Genomic DNA, 25,757 nt, shown 5'->3' on the forward strand with positions numbered 1-25,757 from the left:
ACCCAGCTTTCAGACAGACATCCCATCCATACTTGTCTGCTTAGCAAAAATCACAGTAGCCCCAAAACTGTACAGTGCAGTCGTCTGTCCTACATGCAAGGCCTACAGATGTCCTGGATCTACCTTGCATGCCTATGTGAGCCACCAATCATTCTTTCCACAGGGTGGAGGGAGAGCCAAAGGCAGCTTTTACAGTAACATTCTATTCTTTGTTCCTATATATTCTGTTACACCTCTATGGGGTTTATTTGTTAAACTGAGAATCAGAGAATTAACAAGGAATAAAAACGGTTAGGCCAAGCTGGAATAATAGAGTTTGAGATTTCTTACTGTCGGTCTAGTTTGGATTAACATTTGCAACTGCCTTGTGAATTCTCCATAAAACCGCTTTTAATTAAAGTGTACAAGATAATACAAAAGTGTATAAACTAGGCATGCACTGTATGGTGTACTTGGTGGTCATGCAGAATGGTGAAAAACAATACACCTAAGCTATCATTATAGCCATGGGGAATAATGCATAAATATTAGCTATATGAAAACGATTTGATTTTTTTATTTATTATTATTTTTATTTTTTTTTAAAGGTACAATATATGCATATATTATTTTGGTGTGCATAACACACACTATTATATGGCATGCAGAAATGTGAATTTCCATATATAGTTCTACTAACGGTTATCTGTGAACAATGTATAGAAATTTGCTTATATGAGAATGTTATGTATATTATGAACACACAGACTTGTACATACTGACACTTAGATACAGTATACAGTTACTGAGTACATGCAGTGATTGCAGTCTGTGTCTCACTGTAGCCCAGTACCTGCTCCATGACTGAGGGTGTAAGTAAACATAGCCATCCAGCATTAGGTGTGTGTGTGTGTGGCTGGCAGGTGCCAGTACCCAAAGCCACCCAGCTGGCAGTGCAGCAGCCAGTACCCAGAGTCCCCAGGATCCCTAAGCTGGCAGTACCCAGTGCCCCCCAGCTGGCAGTGCAGCAGCCAGTACCCAGAGTCTCCAGGATCCCTAAGCTGGCAGTACCCAGTACCCAGAGCTCCCAGGATCCCCCCAGCTGGCAGTGCAGCAGCCAGTGCCCAGTGCCCCCCAGCTGGCAGTGCAGCAGCCAGTGCCCAGTGCCCCCCAGCTGGCAGTGCAGCAGCCAGTGCCCAGTGCCCCCCAGCTGGCAGTGCAGCAGCCAATACCCAGTGCCCCCCAGCTGGCAGTGCAGCAGCCAGTACCCAGTGCCCCCCCAGCTGGCAGTGCAGCAGCCAGTACCCAGTGCCCCCCAGCTGGCAGTGCAGCAGCCAGTACCCAGTGCCCCCCAGCTGGCAGTGCAGCAGCCAGTACCCAGTGCCCCCCCAGCTGGCAGTGCAGCAGCCAGTACCCAGTGCCCCCCAGCTGGCAGTGCAGCAGCCAGTGCCCCCCAGCTGGCAGTGCAGCAGCCAGTACCCAGTGCCCCCAGCTGGCAGTGCCAGCAGCCAGTACCCAGGATCTCGGTCAGTGCGGTCTCTCTGTCACCGTCCACTGTTTGAGGTCGAATACTCCTCTCTCTCCCCCTCCCTCCTACAAAGGGAAAATCCAACTCACCGCTCGGTCTCCGCCAGCTCTCCGTGCCCCTCACACCGGCCACCCTGCAGCCAGAGCGAGCGGTGGTATGTCCCAGTTTGCTCCTGCCACTCCAAGGAGGCCGCTCAGCCGGGAGCTGTTCTGCACCCAGAGCCTGTCACAGGCCGCCGCTCTCTACCCGTCACTCTCCCTGCTCTGGATCCGATCGCCCGATCCTCCCCTCTCCGCTTGGTTCGCTCCGCCCCAGTGCCATGAAGGCCACGCCCCCTTCGCGCTTTATCCAATCAGCTCTTCCCTGCGTATGTATTGCGAGAGGTAGAGCGGCGCGCGGCTGCCCTGCCTGCCTTGGGTCGGTCCTTCTAGAGGGGAGCGTGGGGGGGAGTCATTCCCTGAACCGGGACTCATGGAGAAATGCCCAGGGAGCTGGACGTGCTAGGCTAAAATAATCGACCTGCAAACATAACCGAGTTGTAGAATTTATCCAAATCGGCTATTTTAGCCTAGATATCTAAATCCCAGGTTCAGATCTCTACATGTGAATGCCTGGTTCAGTAATGTCAGGAATTTAAAGCAGCACTCTGTGCACTATAACCACTGATACTGTTATGTTGCCAAGCATGTTCAGGAACTGTACCTTTGTCGACTATCAAACCTTTTTAGGAATGGTCTGACATTAATCAGGTCTCCTGAACACCAGCTTTAATCAGCCGCAAGTTTAAAGGGACACTATAGTCACCTGAACAACTTTAGCTTAATGAAGCAGCTTTGGTGTATAGATCATGCCCCTGCAATCTCACTGTTCAATTCTCTGCCATTTAGGAGTTAAATCACTTAGCCACACCTCCCTGCATGTGACTTACACAGCCTCTCTAAACACTTGCAGTGTTTCTAACTCTAATGTTTACACTTCCTTTATTGCAAATCCTGCTCTGTTAATAGCTTGCTAAACCCTGCATGAGTTTCCTGTGTGTGATTAAAGTTCAATTTACAGAACGGGATAAACACGTCTAAAGCAAGTTAACATCTGATTGAAAATAAAACCTGTTTTATTCATGCAGGCTGTGTTAGTCACAACCAGGGGAGGTGTTTAAATGACAAAGGATTACACGTTATCTGTGTCAACTGCGTCCAACTGAGAGGGCATTGCATGCAATCAATACCATCCAAAATTGACCATCCACCTTATATATATATATGGTAAAATCCCTGATTAATGTCAAATTGTTCCTGAATGATTTAATAATACATTAGGGGATATGTCTGGGTACTCAAGGCACATAACTGCTGCAGTCTGCTGTAGAAGTTATATTATGTAGAGCGCTCCTTTAAGTGACTTTCAAATTTTAAAGGGTTACTCCAAGCACTGTGACAACTTGAGTGATATGAAGTGGTCATGGTGCCTGGAGGCTCTATGTGTAAAATTTCACTTTAAAATGCTGCACATACAGAGATAAACCCATTTGCTGTCTGAGGTGTAACTCCACCTCCGGTAGTGTCAAAAGTGTTTTTCCTGGCACAAAATGACAATAAGCTGACGCCCCCAACCAATGAATGGCGACCCTTGTGACTTTTCATATAAATACATACAAAAACTTAAAAAGAATAGATACACCTAACTTATTTATAAATGCCAACAATCAATTAAAAGGGCTCTGACTTGTACAGCAACAATATTTTGACAAATCGCATTCAGCGTGCAGAATGTCCAGAGGAAAGCATTGAGAAATGACTCGGGAGCCGACGGCGGAGTGGGAGGAGAGGTCACCAGCGCCGAGGGAGCCTGGCGCTGGGTTAAAGTAAGTAACTGAAGGGGTTTTAACCCCTTCAGTGCCAAGGGAGGGCGGCCCTCAGGGTGGGGGGTCCTAAGGGTTGTATAGTGTCAGGAAAACAAGTTTGTTTTCCTGACACTATAGTGATCCTTTAAGTTATTTGAAGTGGTCACATACAGAGTTTAACTCCAACTCCTTCAGCATCGTTGGAATGTCATCATCTAACCCAGAACTAGAGTTCAGGGCTTGTACCAATTCTGTGCAAACGTGGATGGATAGAATCCAATTAATTGGCTGAGAGCTGATGCTTTCAACCAAAGAATGAGTGGCATAATCAGCATTTGGCTTCTGCAGCTCTGCCCAAATTGTTGCTAACCTGCATGAATAATTGGGCTGCTGGGTGGCAAAAGCATAATCAGTATAATAAGAAGTAGACTTATCACAATACACATATTCAAAAATTAAGTAAACATTGTGGTTGTCCCTAAAAAAACTCTCCATGTCTCCTTGAATGTACTCTTGTAAATAATGTAAACTATTAAATGATTACGTTATATTTTTATTTCCTTTGTATTCACTACTTTGATATAAAGGACAATTCCCTTTTATTCAGAGGAAAATAGTTCTGAAACAATAAAGTGAAACAATTATGTATCAAATAATCTCTACAAAGCTTGAGATCTACAATAATAGTCACCAAAACAACTTTAGCTTAATGATGCAGTTTTGGTGTATAGCTCATGCGCCTGTAGTCTCACTGTTCAATTCCCTGCCATTTAGGAGTTAAATCACTTTGTTTATTCAGCGCTAGTCACACCTCTCTGCAAGTAACATGCACAGACTTCCAAAACACTTCCTGTAAAGAGTCATCTAATGTTTACACTTCCTTTATTGAAAATTCTATTCAATTTAGACTTTCTTATCTCCTGCTCTGTTAATAGCTTGCTAGACCTTGTAGGAGCCTCCTGTATGTATCTAGAGTACAATTTACAGAGCAGGAGATAAGTTACACCTGATTGAAAGTAAAACCATTTTTTTTTCATGTAGGCTGTGTGAGTCACAGCCAGGGAAGGTGTGGCTAGGACTGCATAAACAGAAACAAAAGTGATTTAACTCCTAAAAGGCTAGGATTGAGCAATGAGACTGCAGGGGCATGATCTATACACTATAACAGTTTCATTAAGATAAAGTTGATATGGTGACTATAGTGTCCCTTTAAATAACTTTGCATTTGCCTAGAGTCTGTTTTTTTTCTGATATGAGTTTGGAATTGTACTATAAAATAATTTTCAATTTAATTTCAGTAAAGGTGTGAGCTGTTTTTTTACACAACTAAAAGTTTAATCTGACGAAAGGGTGAAAATTGATCCCTAAACACATGGGGATATAACAAAAAAGTCAGAGGTGTCTTTCAGTTAGTGAATTGGCAACTGCTGACGAATTTAGGCTCCATTGGTATGAAGCTTTTATGGTGCTAGGAGGTCCCTGGCACTTGCTCACCGTTTTTTCACTGAATGGCTGAATGGTTGAGAGCGTCAGACGACCACTCTCAGCCAAGAAGTGGCACCGCTGCTCGATTCTGCAAGCTCCTTGGACAGAAAAGCAGGTAGATTCGGTGTTGATACACAGACTTTGTGGTTAAACCATTCAAGAACTGTTTAAATTCTGAAGATGAGCCAACGCCAGAGACCTCCTGGCACCATAGCAACTTCATTTTTATGAAGTTGTTATGGTGCCCAAAGGGTTCTTCAATTCTAACACACTATAGTTACTATAACAATGTTTAAACCTGTTTCCACAGTAAGCAAAAGAACTTCAGTCACTTCAGCCAGCAGTACATGCCCAGTCTATCAATGGAAATGAATCAAAGATAACTGGGAGTCATTTCTGCACTGGAGCAGGCCTATATCAATCAGCTGAATGTTTCAACTGTCCTCGCTGTAATCTCTGCTGGGGCGCTTGCAAATGCCAAAGAGAACATAAACAGTTTGAGTAAAATTGTTTTTTTGAACAGTCTTAAAATATGCACAAATGAATATACTAGCGTGAAACATCTAATGCAAAAAATATCACTGACTGCATCATTGTCATGACTATGAAATAAAATTTTGGCTCCACTCCTATTGCGCTGACAGTGTTTAGTAAATAACCCCTAAGTATAAGGTGGAATGGTGGGTAAGGGGAGCATACAATAAATATTTACACAAGTAATTACAGTATTTATTAGCATTCTACATTAGTGTTCCCACCTATAAATGCACACATATTATTATTATTATTATTGGTATTTATATAGCGCCAACTTATTCTGCAGGGGAAATGTAACAATAGGTGAGACGTTTAGAAAAGGATAAAGAAACAATAGGTAGATGAGGACCCTGCACAAATGAGTGCAGGGCCGCCATCAGGGGGTGACAACCATAACGGTTGTCACGGGCCCGGCGGTCCTGGGGGGCCCGGACTGCTTTGGCTTTCCAGGGCCCCACAATTACTCTCTGCACCTATATATAGCGATAATCGATATATATAGGTGCAGCCGCCCCCCCCACCCCCCCGGCTCCCTATACTTGCAGAGGGGGCCCAGCGGACTGCAGCTGTACTTTACAGCATTTCCCTGTCTCTAACTCCCGAGAGACGTGCGGCCATTAGAGCGTTGCCATGGATTACCATGGCAACGCTCCGCGTGGTGGGCACACCACATCTCGCGGGAGTGAGAGAGAGGGAAATGCTGTAAAGTACAGCTGCAGTCCGCTGGGCCCCCTCTGCAAGTATAGGGAGCTGGGGGGGGGGGGGGAGGAAGGGGGGGCACCATGCCACTGGCCGACCAGGGATCATGGAATCTCCCCCCTCCCTGAACCAGGTAAGAAACAGGGAGGGGGGAATAACAGATTACATTTACATGCATACACTACTAAACACACACACACACACACACTGCATTCACTACACTAACACACACACTGCATCCACTGCACTAACACACACACTGCATTCACTACACTAACACACACTCTGCATTCACTACACTGACACACACACTACATCCACAACACTAACACACACACTGCATACACTACACTAACACACACACTGCATACACTACACTAACACACACACTGCATTCACTACACTAACACACACTCTGCATTCACTACACTGACACACACACTACATCCACAACACTAACACACACACTGCATACACTACACTAATACACACTCTGCATTCACTACACTGACACACAGACTGCATTCATTACTACACTGGCACACACTCTGCATTCACTACACTGACACACACTGCATTCATTACACTAACACACACACTGCATCCACTACACTAACACGATTAAGTGACTTTAGTGCCCTTTTTAAAAAAAAAAGAAAGAAAAAAAAAAAAAAAAAATGATATATTCTATAAAATAGTACAATGTAGTTTAAAAAGTAACTTGAATAGTTTGCAAGTGAAATGCAGAAGAAAAAGAGTGATATGACTAAGCACACGAGTGTAGCATTTTCCACAGAAAAGGACATTGTAGAATGAAAGGTCATAGCCTGAAGTTACAGGCTGAGATCTTTAGGAATAGCAAACAGCCAATGCTATTGTACACGATGGGCGGGGCTGGCAACTCTCCAGGTCTCATGTAAACATTCCAAGTCATTGCTTTCAACTGTGGCTTTATGATGAATTGAATAATACCTGAAATGCTGTTACAGCTATCATGAATAAAAGGTGAAATGGATAATTAACGTTACATTGCTATATACTGGCACATGTGGATTATATAAACTCATTTGTTCTTGTATTCTACATGATACAATAATTGTTATTGTTTTAGAACAGATGTTCATGATAATGCACTCTTAAAATAAAAAGAGGACATGTGTTTACAATATTATTTTAATATGTAATACTTGAAGAGACACCCCAAGCAGCATAACCACTAACTATCACTGTTGTTATGGTGCCAGGCGCTAGAGAAGCTCCGGCCCCAGAAGTAGGAAGATAGACAAAGTACTGCCTCCTACTTTTAGAGCGTTACTGTGCGTTTCAGCGAAAACTCTCTGATACTTCCTCTGGCAGCGGCCGGAAGGAGTAGTCTGCACCTACTAGGGGTGCAGACAAAGCAACACGTCTCCCACCGGACCACCAGAGAACAGGACTCCCCCATCCCTATCTCTCAAACACAGCCTTTATCTCTCAAACACAGCCTCTATCTCTCCCATCTCAGGCCCTACCTCTACCATCTCTGCCTCTGCCCCTACCTTCCCCATGTCAGCTCCTACCTCCCCTACCTAATCTCCTACCTCCCCATCTAAGTACCTCCCCAGCTCCCACTCCAATCTCAGCCCCTATAACTCTCACCACAGCCCCAATCTCTTACATAACCCCCATCAAAGCCCCATCTCTCCCATAACACCCATCATAGCCCAGATTTTCCTTATCACAGTCCCTATCTTCCACATCACGCCTACCCCCTCACTACTGCACCGTATCCACATCACAGCCCCTATACACCCTTTCACAGCTCCTATCCCTTATCACAGCCATTATCCCCCAGTATAGCCCCTATACAGTTCCTATCCCCCACTACTATACCTACCCACCATCACAGCTCCTATACTTCCATCACAACCCCTACCCCACTTACAGCCTCTATTTTCCCACTTTAGATATAAGCCCCCACACAATGCAACCCTTTTCCCCTGCATGTACTGCTGCTCAAATAATAAATAGTAATGGGGTTTGGCTGCTGAACTTGATCCACAGATCAGAGCCAGGCAGCATGCTTCCCAGGGACCTGATTGTACAGGGCTAAAATGTAGATATGTAATTGTGATTGCATGAATGACTGTCTGTGTAAGTGTGTCTCTGTATGACTGTGTCTGTATGTCTGCAAGACTGTCTTTATGTCTCCAAATGACTGGATGTCTGTGTATGTATGTCTCTGTATGCCTGTGTCTGTGTGTCTCTGTATGTCTATGTTTGTATGACAGTGTACCTGTATGTGTAGATTGTATGACTGTGTGCCTGTATAATTGGGTTTGTTTGATCATGTGCCTTTTACGACTGTATGTCTGAATAAAAATGTCTGTGTGCTGGTTGTGTGTCTGCCTGTGTCTTTGTGCATGGATGACTGTGTTTGATTGTGTGCCTTTTATAACTGTGTGTTTGTATATCTTTGTGACTATGCCAAATAACTATGTCTGTGTGTCTGTATGGTTGTGTGTCTGTAAATTTGTGTCTTTGTGTTTGATTGTGTGCCTTTTATAACTGTGTGTTTGTATATCTTTGTGACTATGCCAAATAACTAATAGGAGAGGTGGGCCCTATAAGGGTGTAGAACAAGTCAGAGGGACAGATGAGGGGATAACCCTAAGTTAATAAGTACAGAGAAACGAGAGAACAGTTCTGTCCCTGAGTTGTGTCGGAAAAAATATAAAAAATTTATTAAATTGATCCTTTATTAATTTAAATCTAAACACACACACTGATAATGACAAAATCAATGGTCATCGCTGCCCCAGTGATGGATAACTGCGGCAGAAACGGATGACTCAAACTTACTAGTACTAAGTGAGGAATATGTACAGACGGGAAGTGAAAAGGACAAAAGATATATATACATAGACAAAAGACGGGGGCACAAGTCACCGAAAGCGGTGAAGTAGATAACTCCCTAAAAGAGCTGGCTGTATGCACTATACGGTATGTTTAAACCAAAAGGTAACGAAAGTGACTTATTATAAGTTCACAGTGTTAATTATGATCTTAACACCTTAACCCGATACGTGCAGCACACCATAGAATACCAAAAGATCCGATAATTATGGTCTGTGCGGTACAGAAATTAGAGTGGCTGGTTACTACTATGTATCAGTGCCGTCTAGTTGTATCTACGGCACACCAGAGGATAGAAACTGTAATCTGCACCGTATAATTGCTCCAATCGCAAAAATATATACAGGGTATCGGTGCAATCTCACGGTATCAAATAGGGGTTCCACACATGGGTCCGATAGGTACAGTCCACCAAAGTGATGCCCCTAGGGAGATGGGGCTGTTGTGGTCTGCTGTTTGGTAACAGAGGAGTATGTGTGGAAGCCGTTATCAAAGTACGTGCCCCTAAAACATATAATCATTAACCAGTCTAGTCAGAGCCTAGCGAAATCTCACTGGTTGAAATGAGATGTCTGGATAGCACAATTGTAATATCAGAAATATTGTGCCCCTTCGTTAGCACACAATGAGATAGTGGGTATAGATCATAAACTGTGCCTTCAAGGGCACCTGTGTCTAGTAAATCAATGTCTCAAATAACTATCTGTATGAGAGACAAACGTACCCTAATCTGTGCCTTCAAGGGCACCTATCAGTAGTGCTAACAGTGCTAGGCTAGGCTAGAAATCTGGAGAGAGTCTTAGTAAACTGTAGTCTAATGGTCCAGCTACAGTGTAATAGGTCCGATTATCCTGGGTGTATAAATGGTGGCTATGTGTAAAGTAGCACACCAAAAGTCGTCAGATCACACCTAACAGGATCGATGTCTAGAGCCCCGACGCGCGTTTCACCAAACACACAGGCTCATCGGGGGGGGGGGGGGGGGGGGAGGGGGAGGGGATACCTTTAAGAGAAGGGATATGAAACACTAAAGGGGGTAAGAAATTCAGAATGGGGCATACGATTCAAAGAGGTTAAGATGCATTTTTTGGGGGGGGTAGGAAGGGGGTGGCAAAATGCATCTTTGCCTGTGTAGCCAAAAATCTTTGCACCAGCCCTGATAGCCATTAGAGGCAGTCTTAACCATGCAATGTTAACATTGCAATGTCTATGAAACGTCAATGTTTTACATTATATGGCTACGGGGACAGAGGCACTGCACCCAGACCACTTCAATGAGATAAAGTGGTCTGGGTGCCTATAGTGTTCCTTTAATGTACTGTTGTAGAGACTCACATTTTTTTTTCTTCCACTTGTTCATTGCACACTGATTTACTGCAAACTTTACCCTCACAAAATGGGCAACTATGCACCCAAAGGCTGGTGATTGGCTCAGCTGTCCATGCTATTTCTCTTTGTGTATTTTCTATTTTTTTTACTACCCTATTATAATATGTGCTATATAATAAGTTTACTTATTTATATATTGTACTATCCTCAGATTCGATTAAATTAAGTCCTAATGTTTGACTGTATGACCTCTACTTAGGTATGTGTGCTTATAGTGAGCAACGAACACAATACATGCAGTAAGTTTGGAGAATAGAAGATCAAACCAAAAGGACTGTGATTGATTCACGGAGAGATTTTTGTTATAAAATGTAGCTTTGTTTTATCAGACTTGATTATTTTTAGTTGACATTGTTTACATTTTCAGAGGATGATAAGTCTGTGATTTATTGTAAAGGTTCTGTCTCTAAGACAAATCAGGTATGTCAGATGCTTACTTGAAACTGAGATATATACAGCACGACTGCATTAAATCAGTTCAAGATATATTTTTATATATTTTTAACAGGTGTCCGTCCAATTTTTAACTGGACGTTTAGTTATTCTTTATTGTGTATTAGTTATTCCGGCCTATCTTAAGCTAAAATCCGTCACCCAATATCACACTCAAACATAATGTAATAGTAAATGAAAATGGATTACTGCTGGAATCAATACAAGCCTTCCCATGTGTAGTTCTCTCCATAGTGTTAAAGTAAGCCTGACACTCTCCCAGGTGCCTCATTTTACAGATCAATATGCTTAGTAAGCCTTTATGATGTGTTTACAAATTTAAATAAACAACGCATATATATTATGTATTAGAAAGCCAACGTGTTTGAATGGAGAGCAGGCATCTTTGACCATTCGGCATAGTATTTGAATGACTCATAATATACATAATTGTTTTTTTTAGATAGGCACTGATCTGTCAGCATTGCCAATTGAGGAGCATGAGAGAGGAACTTTCAATGAGGAGAAATTACTATTATTTCAAGTTTTACTCCCTGTGGTACTTAAATCAGCATTGCTGACATAAAATAGCCCCAAAAAGGTAAACCAAAAAACCTAAAAGAACTTTATTAATGGGGGAAATCACAGAGCACCAATTTCAGTTACAGCAGATTTGTTTCTTTAACAACAATAAATACATAGAATTGTCTGCCTTTAGAGGCTGTGCAAATATTTAATAATGTATATATATTTCTTTTATAAATATAAGTATTCAGATTAATTACAATTCAAAAACAAAATTTAGGACACGGGGGGCGGGGCCGGACCGCCATGCTGACCAGGAGAGGCTCCAGAGAAATCTGGCCTCTTAGGCAAATCCTGCAGCTCTGACACCCGCAGGGAGCCCAAGAAACTCGCACACGGCGGTGGACACGGTGGCAGGACCCGAGATCGGGAGCTTTGGGACCCTGAGGGGCTGAACAAAGCTTTGGGGACTGTGGCCTACTCGAGAGGGGAGCGGGGTGGATGGCCACTGCCCTGTCTCCCCTCGCGGCTGCCACACGCTGACTCCCTGAGACGCCTGCCTGTCCCGTTTCCCCCCCCCTGTGGGCCGGGGGGGTTATCCCGGTCCCCAATGTGGAGAGCTCGGGAGAAATGGTGAATGGGAGACACTGCACTCCTGGAATCTACCTACCAAGAGGGCAGCAGCGCGGAGCCCGACACCAACGGCCCCTGCCTCGTGAAGCCCCAGAGGAGAAAAGCCGTGCAGCACTACAACCTGCACAACCGTAAAGCAAGCCCAGTGATCCTGACATAAACTACGAGATCGGCAGAAGCATCGGTGATCCGGCTACAGTTGGAACAACACAGCGGTACCGTGCTGGGGAGGAGAAAACCCCTTCAGGGCAAATCCTGCCTGTTAAGGCCTGCCTATTCAGCAACCCCAGTGAAGCAGACCCCAAATCACCCATAGCTCCAACAAAAGCGACTACAATCCCCTGTTGGGTCTTTTGCCTTCTCTGGTGTACGGGGGGGGGAACCCCGACCGCGACATGTGGCTTGTCTACTGGTCCACCTCGAGACACTAAAGCCTGCAGTACTCTGGTTGCGGGACTATGTTATACTCATGGACAGCGCAGGTTAATCTGAGACAGAAGGGACTCCTGGTCACCCACCTTACGCTCCATTCTGGTGAGGTGGGGACAGATATGGGCCACTGTGTACCAATCAAGCACCCTCCTCTGCTGTCTGTGAGTCAGTTGCTCTTCATTCACCATGTTATGCCTTTAACCAGTTAGATGCCTCCTAGAGGACTTATCTTGAATAATGCTTGATTGTGCTATACTTTTGTTTTTCAATACTTTTCTCCTAAATTTTTAAGCATGTATTCTCACAATATTCATGTATCGCAGTTAGCATACTCATATTCAGCACTCTAGGGGGCTCAAGTTAACCTGACTAGCACAGCATGATAACCCCCATGTATCATTACCGTTTTACCAATAATAGACATGATAGGAAACTCCAGACGGCTTACAATATACAAACTAAGTCTCCACACTAAAGCCAGAACACACGCATGTCCTACTCATACTGCCATCCAACTCCTTAACTTAGCGACACACTCATAAGTTCACGCCTAATTATCATCTGCAAATTAAGCTACCTACACACACGCATGCCCACCACATCTTGTCACCCGACTCATCAACATGTGACGTGTTAAAAGTTTACGCCTGTTAATAATTTAAAAATGTGCACAGTTTTTTCCTGCCACTGTTTCACTGAAATGTCAAAGTATACGCTGTTGTGGAGTTATTAAGTTGATTTGTACTCACATGCAGAACAAAATAAAGAATTATAAAAAAAAAAATTTAGGGCACAATCCTCATCATCTGTTAATGAAAAGTCTTACTACCCTCGGATGTATCCTCTGCGAGGCAAACAAGGCTTCTGCCTTGGGCGGAACTTTGCAGGGGGTGGCAAAAAAAGCCGCCCCAAACGCCCGGGCAGTTCCTTTGTTTGCCTTGTGTTCTGGGGGGCTCAAGAGCTGGCCGGCTGGCCAGCTGGCCGGCTGACCGGCTGGCCACTTTTGAGCCCCCCGAGGCAGGCAGCGCGCAGGCAGCGGGCAGGGAGGAAGCATGTTTACCTGAGCTCTTCCTGCTCAGCTCCCTCGCGCGCCACTTAATGAAGCCGGGAGCCGGATTATGATGTCACTCCGGCTCCCGGCATCACTAAGCAGCGCACAAGGGAGCTGAGCAGGAAGATTAAAGCTCCCTCTCCGCCTATTCAGACTGTCCGCCCCCTGCCTGCCCACGCAGCAGCCCCACTGGACTGCAGGTAAGCAATTCACTCCAGCTCTCCCAGGGAGGCTGGGTGGATTTAAAATAAAATAAAATAATAATTTGTGAGTGTTGGTGGAAGTGTGTGTCTAAGTGAATGTGTGTGTGTCTAAGTGAATGTGTGTGTCTGTGAGTGAATGTGTATGTGTGTCTGTGAGTGTGTCTGTCTGTGTGAGTGTGTGCATCTGTCAGTGAGTGTGTAAGTGTCTGTCAGTGAGTGTGAGTCTGTCAGTGTGTGTCCGAGTAATAGTGTGTGTCTTTCAGTGTGTCAAATCAGTGAGTGTGTGTGTGTGTATGTCATTGTTTGTCAGTGTATATGAGAGTGAGTGTCTGTCAATAAGTGTGTGCGTCTGTCAGTGAGTGAGCATCTGTCAGTCAAAGTGCGGCCTTGACAGGAATGGGCCGGGAATATTTTAATTAGGTGGGTTGCCCGAGCACCGTCCTGCCTAGGGCAGCATAAATCCTAAATACACCACTGATATTACCTGATATAACAATTTGATTGTTATTAGCCTTGTTATCATAAAATCTAATTAATTCATAGAGACTTAATTAGTGTGAAAACCAGTAAAAAATAAATAAATAAAGTTCAGTAAGTAAAAAAAAAAAAGAGTAATAAAAATAAAAAATAAATACATTCAGTGGACTACAATTAAGTTCTCATACCAAATTAAAAATTTTAATATTCCCATTTCAGATAAGAATTTTCAATTTAGCGTATGAGATCATCCTTATAGTTGGTTTTGTACGCAATACTACGCATCTCAATATGATAACATAAACAAAAAAGAAAATATAAAACTGCTCCTTGGTGTAGATTAAAATAACACATTTATTAAAAATTGAAACACAGCAAGTGCTAACTCATGTTAGCTATATAGGCAGGCTTACATTACTACATATGGTGAATCCCACTGGTCTAGCTGCAGCCAGATTTGACGGATATAATGCAAATCCATTCAATGTACAGTATGTAATAGATGGTGACAATACACCATGTTGAAAAACAATAAAAACAAAAAAACTTTGCAGGTAATGTTCCCTATATGGGAACAAAATACTGCCTCTTATGGCATAGTGACTTCACTTTCAGTCAATGTAACTCATGCCTATTTGCCTTCAACAGTCTATTCAATAACGTGTGAAAGTTTAAAAAAAAAAAAACACAACAATTTATTAATGGTTCCGAGTAAATGCTGTACAATTTTTAGTCCAAGCACTCTGGTATTTTGCCAAACAAAACAGTCTTGTAGACTTGCGGCTGTTTGAAAAGTTCTCAAAAAATAATATTTTTCAAACTATGAATTAAATAAAATGTACTTTGGCTAAGCACAAAAAAAAGATTTGTTATTTTCCCACTGTGAATTGCAGTAAATATTGGAGCTATCAAAACACAGAATATTAAATGGTGGCAAGGAATCAGGTGACCATATACTCACAGGGACACTCTGGGAATGATACCACTTCAGCTTTTGAAGTGGTTATGGTACTCGGATACATTCCCAGCTTCCTTATATTCAATTATTTTTTTAATTTTGACAAAATGAGGCTTAAAATTGGAGCATGTATCTCTGCCTAGAAGCCATGTCAATCAAAATGTCCTGGAATTATACTTAGAGGTACATGCATCACTTTGAGACAACTGCCCCATTCAAACGCTTTAGTTTTGAATGAGTTGCCTTAATTTGCAGGCTAAAAAAGGCAGGTCAAAATGTTATCATATTTACCTGCTTTTTCTTCTTTCATATGCTTCCCACACTCACTCCAGAGGGGACACTGATCTAACCAATCAGTGTCATATCCCTAGGGATGCTGGTAAAGTGCATTGGGCATGTCTGACAGATTTACACATGTGCAGATTGAAGATATCTTCACCTTGCCTCGTGCGCATTAGGTCTCGCCCGCCAGAGGTCTCCCCCGCCGGATGACATCGGCGGGGGAGTAGCATGGGCGGACCCTGAACCAGCGCCAAGGGACATCGGCGCTGGATAAAGGTAAGTCACTGAAGGAGTTTTAACCCCTTCAGCAACTTGGGATGGGGAGGGGGAGGTGGGGGGGTGGGAGGGAGAGGGGACCTGCAGTGTCCCTTTAACCCCTAATGTAAACATAGCAGTTTCTCTGAAACTGCTATGTTTACATGTGAAGGGTTAAAACCTGAGGGACATTGCACCCAGACCACTTCATTGAGCTGAATGGCTCTGGGTAACTATAGTGTCCCTTTAAAAAATACCCTGATCATGTTTGTTGTCAGATATACATTATTATTATTATTATTTTTTTTTATAAAGCGCCAACAAGTTCTGTAGCTCTGTACAATGGATGGACTAACAGAAACGTATTTGTAACCAGACAAGTTGGACACACAGGAACAGAGGGGTTGAGGGCCCTGCTCAATGAGATTACATGCTAGAGGGAGTGACACAAAAGTTAAGGGTAGGGCAGAATCAGGGTGTGGGGAGTGTGTGGGGAGGGAAAGCTGTTCACAGTTTACTTGATATGCTTTACTAAAGAAGTAAGTTTTCAAAGATTTTTTGAAGGAGTGGAGATTGGGTGAAAGTCTAACAGAGAGGGGAAGGGTGTTCCATAGGAGCGGTGCCGCCCTAGAAAAGTCTTTGGAGACCATCAGAGGTCTCCTACCATCAGAGGTGGAAGTACGAACAGAGGTTAGATAGGTCTCCGGCAGAGCGTAAGAGCCTAGACGGGACATAACATAATAAACACAGATTTTGAGAAGGCCAAAATGCAAAAAATTAAATAATAATAATGATAATAACAAAAAACATGTTCGCATAATAAAGGAAAACAAATACAATTGCCTGACAAAGTCATGATTCGCCTGGCATCGACTTCCTATGCAACTCTGCATGTTGAGCTTTGTAGGCTCTTCTATGGAACATGGGGCAGGGATGAAATTACTTAGGGTACTTCTGGGCAGGGCAGTGGAGAAATTCTTTTCTCTGCTGGGTGAAGATCAGTTTGTGAGCAGTAAGTTACTTTTCCCCAGTATGTCCAATAAGTTTGGACACACTAAGTTTGTTGAAGGAATTAGTTGAAGCACCTACCTACATATTCAGTGAGGTCAGTGACAGTGTGTGTCTTTCTTAAGAATGCAAACTAACTACCAAGTTAATATATAATGAGCCAGCTGCCCTCATTGAATCAATGTTGATTGTGCAGCCTTCTAAATGCTGAAATATACCATTATGACATACTATTAAACAATGACTCTGTTACAGCTGCCAGACTTGGCAGCAACAGCAAATTGCATATTGATAAAATGTCTAACCTACCAAGCCTCCCAGTGCACACCTTCACCATAGATATATTAAGATACAGTATATTTGGGTATACAGTGACAACTGTACTAGCTAGTGCAAACATATGAATACAAGTTTAAAAAAAAAAAAAGATAATTTTGTCACTTTAATATTATTATTAGTTATAAAGCGCCAACAAATTCCGCAGCGCTGTACAACTTTAAAGAATGTGAATTATTGCACTTTGCGTTGAAATTCACCAAGCGACATTGCTGGATCTGTGACCAAAATTTCAAACATCTCCTCAGGAGTCTGAAAGTGTTGGGCATAATGCAAAAGGCAAACACTTTAAAAAAAAAAAAAATGATAAATCTGACACCTAAGCCAAAAGCTATTCTTCTACTATTCTACGCAGCACATTGCACGTTCCACCATAGTGCAGGGTAATATAGGACAAGTTTGAAAAATTCTCTCTGCCCAGTGAGAATCCGTTCGTGAACAAATAAGTGACTTTTAAACAGTATTATAGAAATGGACATGTAAACTCCATTATAAAAAAGTTTGACAAGTGTTAAATTCTGGGGCATGAATCGCAACAGCTAAAACCTTTACCTTTCCATATATTTAAATAGGCCCACCACTGACAATATCTATATGATTTCTTACTCATGATAAATGTTACCTGTCAGTTTATTGCAGCTTCGGCTTCTATGAGTAATCTGCTGTGACATCAACATTGTTAAAATGATATGTTTAATAAAAGCACAACCTTGAACCTTTATCAAAAATCTCAAACTCTGTAAAATCACAGCGTTCCAAAAAACAAAGAAAAACAAATCGAGACAACCAACGGATTTCTCTTCATCACAATATGATGAAACACTGTTAAATCCGGCAACAGAAAATTAACGCTGATAATTACAACAGGCTGCAAACATGAGGATATTTTCAAAAAAAATAATTTGTGGCTTGCCTCAGAATGCGCACATTAGTCATAGCGAAAGCAGATGTCCTCCCTCATTGCACAGTGGCGTGCTATCTTACTGCCTAAATCCACAAAGCTATTTTAGTTCAGAATCCAGTGTTATTTGCATGATCTAATCATCATCATATATAGAAACGCATTCAGCAAACTGCGCAGAAACAGGGCTTCTGCTTTGTTTTTCTAGAATGCAATAAAAACATATAAATGACCATTACTTATATCGCTATGGTAACAAGGTTGACTTTGCTTTTCACTCCTAGCAAGATGTTGACAGTTAAAAATCTCTAATCTATTTCCTGCCGAAAAACCCAATCAACGTATCGATAAGGGTGTTGTAAGAAACATATGAAAACAGCGAAACCTATTATATTTCCATTTCTCACCAAGGTCCAGAAAATCTACGTAGCACTTTTTACTTATAATTTACCAAGATGGAAAAACTTCAAGACACTTCATATTGATGAAAACCGTGTACCTGTAATAGTTTGTTGTGGATATGAATTTGTTTGAGATTAAAGCATGACATGTGCACAGACGTTATTCGGCATGTGCAAAATTATAAATAAAAAACACAGACACCGCTTATTCTGTTGGAGTATAACGTCCACAGCTTTATTAATTATAAAATATTTAAATTAACAATTTAGGGTCATTGTCAACAGTAATAACTCCGTTCCTCTCGATCCCAAATACCCCTGACAATGACCCTACCAAAACAATACAAACATAACAATTGATACATAACGAATAATACCTGGCCTACCAAAGAGGCCCCCAACATTTGTTTACCTGCAGGGGTGTACCCAGACACCCCTACACCCCTAGGTTCGTCGCCACCGACGGGCTAGAACCTACCAAACACTTTAACTTCCGGCCTACTCCAGCCTAGAACTTGGCATAACACATTCATAACCCCCAAATAGCCAGTTTACCCAAGCCCTATTTCCCGCCGCTGTGACCAAACGGGAACTACCACAAAACATAACACAAAGGGAGGGTGGGAGGGACAATTCACAGGTAAGGGCAGCTCAGATTAAGATGGCCTCAACCTAAAATGGCCGCTATTTAAACTACCCCTCTCCTCCCCACACTAGCTAGGCCCCACCCCCTGACCTCCAGTTCACCTGCCAACTTTCTGGCCCTGTCAAGGCCCACTCCCCCCCTGCGTTGCTCCGTGGGCTACATGACATGTGCACAGACGTTATTCGGCATGTGCAAAATTATAAATAAAAAACACAGACACCGCTTATTCTGTTGGAGTACAACGTCCACAGCTTTATTAATTATAAAATATTTAAATGAACAATTTAGGGTCATTGTCAACAGTAATAACTCCGTTCCTCTCGATCCCAAATACCCCTGACAATGACCCTACCAAAACAATACAAACATAACAATTGATACATAACGAATAATACCTGGCCTACCAAAGAGGCCCCCAACATTTGTTTACCTGCAGGGGTGTACCCAGACACCCCTACACCCCTAGGTTCGTCGCCACCGACGGGCTAGAACCTACCAAACACTTTAACTTCCGGCCTACTCCAGCCTAGAACTTGGCATAACACATTCATAACCCCCAAATAGCCAGTTTACCCAAGCCCTATTTCCGCCACAGCACATGACTTGACCCCTTAAGCTCATGTGCGACCCCCACCACACATAAATAGGGCCTGCGCAATCCCCTCTTGCAAGCCTAAGTTGAATAAGTCGCAACCTACATCAGAAAGGTGCACACCGTCCGACCTAAAGTAACCTGGTAACATCTCCTCCAGTTCCTTGTGCCGTACCACTACGCCCCCCACTCTCCGAATAAAACTAGCCATGATCTTATTGATCTTACCCCTGGATCGTGCGACCGCAGCCGTGTCCCTGGCGTGTCTCCACCTGCACCGAGGCTACATCTCCGACCACACCACCGTCACGCCAGGGACCAGGTCCCGCAGCCGATCCAAATCCCGCTTCATTTGCCTTACCAAGCCGCGCAGCGGCACCAAACCCAGGTCATTACCCCCGCCGTGGATCACCACCACGTCTGGCAATGCCCGTCTCCGCCAGTCGAAGCCCCGATAACCAAACCAGTATATCTCCACTTGCTCCAAAGGAAAGCCCAGCTGTATCCCATTCTTTCGAACTGCAGCTCTCTTCTGAGCCCAATAGACGTAAGAATGACCAATTATCCATGCCGTCCAACCTAGGAGAGACAAAACAAAGGTAAGCATCGCCCCTGCAGCCCAGCTGCACCCCCACATTGTTATGTTCACACCAACCTGTCTGGGCGCACATACGAGCGAAACCGCATTGATTCCCAACGACCGATACGCTTGATCCGCTCGTTCCCCAAACCCAGCCGTGCGGCCTCCGTGGCCGCCCCAATGCGGAAGGAGTGCGTTCCGAATTGTAAGGGATCTAGCCCCATCCCCTTTAACCCCAACCGAAAAACCTTAGTAAATTGGAAGCGCGACAGCGCTGAACCATCCGCATGCACTAGGAAGCAACCCTTGACTTCCGGCCTTAACTCCAGGAACCTGGCCCCGCAGGCCACTGGGCACACACCCGATCCCGGCAACGCACCCAGCGTAACCGCACAACCTTTCCCAAATACATCCGTCTTGGAACGGGCCAACCGTATCCGCACCCTGTCCGAACACACCGCTACGTCCTCCAATCTCAGTCCCCCATTACCCGCCTTGCTTGCACTGACCAATTCCCCAATCCTAAAAGCCCCGAAAAAGGCCCACACAAACGCCGTTGAAAACAGAGCCACCTCGTGCCCAGAAAAACATATGTCTGGTAACCGCTCCACCAAACCTTGTAGAACCTGAAAGGAAACCGGCCTCCTCTCATCCCGAACCTTCTTACCTTTCCGAAAGCCCCGCACCGCCTGTCTCACCAGGAAATGTTTCGTCACATCCACCCAACCATTGAATTTAAAGAGAAACGCCAGGGCCGCGAGGTGCCTATCTACCATGGAGGGCGAGGAATGCTCAGCAAACAAACGGCACAGAATCCATAACAATACATCCAACCGGCTAGATGCGGAGACATCCGAGCCTAACAGAAGCACAGTCTCATCCCAAACCCGCCAAACCTTAGCGTAAGAAGACCATGTGCCCGGGGCCAGCAAATTTTTTATGTACTCCCCAAGCAGGACGTCGCGAGCTGCCACATCTCCTCCGGGCAAGCGTGTCCCGTGTCCTGCGCCTCCGGTGCCGCCTCCCGAAAACGTTCCCACTGAAAACGAGACAACGCGTCAGCCACAACGTTTTCCAAACCCGGAATATGCCTAGCCCTGAACATAATGTTAAACAACATGCATAACAACACCAACTGTCTTAGCAATCGAACAACCGGCAACGAGGACGCAGACAAGCCATTAATGGCCTGCACCACCGCCATATTATCCGAGTAAAATACTACCTTCTTGTTAGAAAGGTCCACACCCCACAGTGTCACCGCCACTACCACCGGAAAGAACTCCAGGAATGCCAGGTTCCTAATCAGCGGGCTCGACCTCCAAGCCACCGGCCACTCCTCCGCGCACCACCGACCCGCAAAAAAGGCCCCAAACCCTACGCTACCCGAAGCGTCCGTGAACAGCCTCACATCCTCCGAGGACCCCACCGGCACCCGGAAAAATACCCGACCATTAAAATCCCGCAGAAAGCGCGCCCACACCCTTAAGTCAGCCCTCATCTCTGCTGAAACTCTCACGTAGTGCGACGGCCGCTTCACCCCGCTCGTCGCGTGAGCCAGCAGCCGGCAGAAAACTCTCCCCATGGGAATCACCCGACAAACGAAGTTAAGGCTCCCTATCAACGACTGCAAACCCCTCAACGTCACCTTCCTCGCCTTCGCCACCGCATCCACCGATTCCCGCAGGGCGTGCAGTTTGTCAAGCGGCAACCTGCACTCCCCTCGCACCGAGTCAATTTCCAACCCTAGGAAACTGAGGCACGTTACCGGTCCCACCGTTTTGTCCGCCGCTAACGGCACCCCAAACTTATGTGCTACCCACTGGAACACTTTCAGTATCTGCCCACAACGCCCCGTCCCTGCCGGGCCGACACACAAGAAGTCGTCCAGGTAGTGTACCACCGCACCCCCGGCCGACTCCTTCCGGACCACCCACTCCAGGAACGTGCTGAACATTTCAAAATATGCGCAAGATATAGCGCAACCCATAGGCAAACAAAGATCTACAAAGAACTCCCCGTCGAAGTAGCAACCAAGTAAATGATGACAATCCGGGTGAATGGGAAGCAATCTAAACGCCGCCTCCACATCCACCTTAGCCATCAATGCCCCGCGCCCCGCCCTCCGCACCAACTCGACAGCATTGTCAAATGATGTATAGGAGACAGAGCACAAGGTCGCGTCGATATCATCATTCACCGACGCCCCAGCCGGGTACGATAAGTGATGTATCAAACGGAACTTGCCCACTTCCTTCTTAGGGACCACCCCTAGCGGGGACACCCTCAAACCCGGCATGGGCGAAGCCGCAAACGGGCCTGCCATCCTCCCTAAACTCACCTCCTTCTGCAACTTCTCCCTAACCACCCCCGGATGAGCCAGCACCGATTTGAGATTCCCGCAAAGCACACCCGGACCCCTGTCCTGGAACGGAATCACGAAACCGTTCGTGAACCCGTCCCACAAAAATCTGGCTACTTCCCGGTTAGCGTATTGCCTTAGCCACGGCAACATCGCGTCTACCTTCACCGGAGATGCCCCCCGCCGCAGAAACAGGGGCTGCCGCGCCAGTGCCCCCCCTCCAGTGCCAGCTTTCCCTTTCTTGAAGCATCTGGAGAGGCCATGATTGCCGCCACAGCCGGAGCACTCATGTTTGAATCTACAGGACGCTCCCCACTTGCACTGCCCCTCGTTGAAGAGCCAGCACAAACCCTTCTTCTGTCCCGCCGACGCGCCACCACTTGGGCCCGCGCCGGCTGTCCCGAGAAAGGGGGCACTCTTTTGGGCCATCATCAACCTCATTCACAATGGCAGGTCCATCTGGTCCCACCGCATGGCCGGATTCGCCGCTAGGCGCTGCCTAAACTGCTCATCATACCTCCACCAAGCGAGTCACCCGTAGGTCCTGTACGCATCCCCTATGCCGTCCAAATAGCAAAAAAGCTGTGAGCATCGTTCCGGGTTCTTTTCCCCGATCACGCTCGCCAGTATGCAGAAGGCACGCAGCCAGTTACCGAATGTCTTGGGTATCTTTCGATACTTACGCCTTTTCTCCTCTTCCTCCTTTTTTGCGTCCTTCTTGTCTTCCTCTTTCAAATCTAAAAACTCCTCTAAGGGAAGAAGAGAAAATATTTCGACAAATTCCCCCTTTCCTATCCTCTCCTTAACTTCAGCCTTCAAATGACAGCCCAATGGTCCCGCGAAGGACACGTGTACGTTCTGTCTAGCTGCCTCCGAAATATCACCGCGGTCCTCCAGAGCACCCGCACAATCGACCTTCCCAGTATCCGCATCCGCGGCGCCCCCTCTCGCGCCCCCCGCCGGTGTCGCCACGGGACCCCCCCCTACACCTAAGTCGCTATCCGCTGCCCACACCCTCCCGAAGTGCCCAGGGTACCCAGCCTCCCCCGACCATGACCCCAAAAGTGATTGCAAACATCCTAACAAGCTCCCTGAATGAGGTGTAGATGTCGACTCACCACCCACTCCCCCGACCTCGGATGGCCGCGGGGGTACCGTCCTTCCGACCGCCTCGACTGGCTCCGAAGCGTCCAGGGGACGTCCTTTCCTGCCCGCCCTGCTGCAATCCATTCTTGTAGGCGACACACTTCGTGACCTGTAATGAGAAGGTGACCTGGGTAGTCTGTTCACATTGAGCCTCGCCCGTCCGTCACATCTGTCTCCTGTCCCGTCATGACCAGACCCCTTCCTTCGCTTGGCCTGAGACCCACGGTCGCTCCTAGTCCCGCTCTGTCTGGAAACAACACTGTCTTTCGACCCTGACTCGCTGCGCCGGTACCTCCTCCATCCGTCCCTAGTGGTGGACCTCTTCCTCCTATCCCTACTCCTCGAAGTGCTCCCGTCCCTGGACCTGCCTCGCTCCGAAGATCGTCCTGAGCTGCCATATCCATCCCTCCCGCTGCCTGGCGTGGCTCTATCTGCCCCCTTGGTGGGGCCTGCCCTGCGCCGTTGAACCTGGGAGCGACCTGAGAAGGCCTCCCGCGCATCACACCCCCGGGGGCCCCCGTCTGCCTGGCCCCTCCTCTGGCTCCGACTATCCCGTCTCGCGCTGTCCTTCCCGGTCACCAGCTCCCTTACTCCCCTTCCAACACTCCGCTCCTGGCTGTAGTCCCTCTGCGCCTCTGACCTGCCGCTGGGCTGGGGCACACTCCCACTCCTCTGGCTCCCCTCATCCCCGGAATCCACTGCTGAAGACCTAACCCCTGACAGGGCTGACTTGCTTGTCGAGCTGCCCACCTGGACCCCACCACCTCCATGTGAGCCCGCTGTCATGGTGCTCCCCGATCCCCTGACACCCCCCTGCCCCTCAGTGTTGCCCCCAGGGGGCGACTCACCGGGACGCTGGGACACCAGCACTGCTCCTCTTCCGATCCTCTGCTCAGCCTTCTTGCCCTGGGCTCCATCATCAGCCAGGGGTGACCTGTCTTCCGCCCGGCGGCAGAGGGCGCTCTTGGCTAGAGGCCCCTTCCCGGCCTTCCGTCCCACCTGACCGGCACCGTGACGACCAGGCAGCACCGGCCGCCATTCCGCACCCGGACTGAGCCGCTGGGGCGGTCTCGCCCGCCTGACAGGCCTCTTCTCCGCCGCACCGACGGGGGGAGCAGACGTGCTCGGAACCCCCAGCTGCTCCTGTAACCATTCTAAGCCTCTCTCCTGCACCAACGATCGGACACCAGCCAGGATTTCTTCGGCGGACGCCATGACCTGCAGCAAAAGAAAAAAGAAGAGCTACTCTGACCTGCAACAATTCACAGGTAAGGGCAGCTCAGATTAAGATGGCCTCAACCTAAAATGGCCGCTATTTAAACTACCCCTCTCCTCCCCACACTAGCTAGGCCCCACCCCCTGACCTCCAGTTCACCTGCCAACTTTCTGGCCCTGTCAAGGCCCACTCCCCCCCTGCGTTGCTCCGTGGGCTACATGCACAAGGAAGTTTGCGTCTTGGTAACGTTTTCTTCATTTTCTTCTCATTACTCAGTTAATAATCAGTTAAACCATATGAGCTTCAAAACATTTCAGTTAACTCACTTGCCGAGGATCAAACAACAGTAGGACAGATTAATCAAAGTGTCACAGAATAATCTGTCCACTTTCTATGAGAATTCAATTCTTATAGACTTTTTCCTTGTTTATTACTTTATTTGTTTTAAATCAATTTTCTTTTTTGTGACAATCTCAGTTTTTTATTGATATTTTCTTAATAGTAATGGAACATACAGTCATAGTATGCAGGTGGGCATCAGTTACAGAAGTAGGTCAATCCTCCCCACTGCGCATTACTACTCCCATGTGGTTCCCAATTTGGGTTTGAAATAAGAGGTTCAGGTCTACAGGTATCATCGTACGTGTCAAAGGGCTCTGTTTCTGCTTTGCGTGTCACTTAGGCGTGTAACTGGCCTTGTGCACGGAACCTCCATGCATACTGTACATGCTAAAATCCTAGTCCAGAGTATTGGATCGTCCTCCCTGTTCATGTTCGCCAGTTCCCTGCACCGTGCCCGTCACCCGGTTCGCTATTGGGTCTAGTCCCTGGGGTGTCGATGCCGAAGCTAAGTCGCCTTAGAGTAAGTCATGGCTACCTGCACCCTTCGCGAGTTACCAACCTGTGTGGCCTAGTAAGTGAGCATTCGTGAGGAACCATTCGGAAAGGGAGAGCAAATATATAGTA

The 25,757-nt window shown here is 46.1% G+C and overlaps 1 protein-coding gene across 2 annotated transcripts in view; it reads right to left on the minus strand.

Annotated features, from left to right (window-relative positions):
- DAG1 (dystroglycan 1) overlaps positions 1-25,757 on the minus strand; it is a 193,286-nt gene that overhangs the window by 46,756 nt on the left and 120,773 nt on the right. The window contains exon 1 of one of the 2 annotated variants that reach the window (XM_063426117.1): positions 1,597-1,777. The exons of the other annotated variant lie outside the window; for it this stretch is intronic. The gene's annotated coding sequence lies outside the window, so the exon portion shown is untranslated. Of the gene's footprint in view, positions 1-1,596; positions 1,778-25,757 lie in introns of those variants that run through there. 2 annotated transcript variants of the gene reach the window in all.

The sequence above is a fragment of the Pelobates fuscus genome, chromosome 7, assembly GCF_036172605.1.
Source record: "Pelobates fuscus isolate aPelFus1 chromosome 7, aPelFus1.pri, whole genome shotgun sequence".
NCBI lineage: Eukaryota > Metazoa > Chordata > Amphibia > Anura > Pelobatidae > Pelobates > Pelobates fuscus.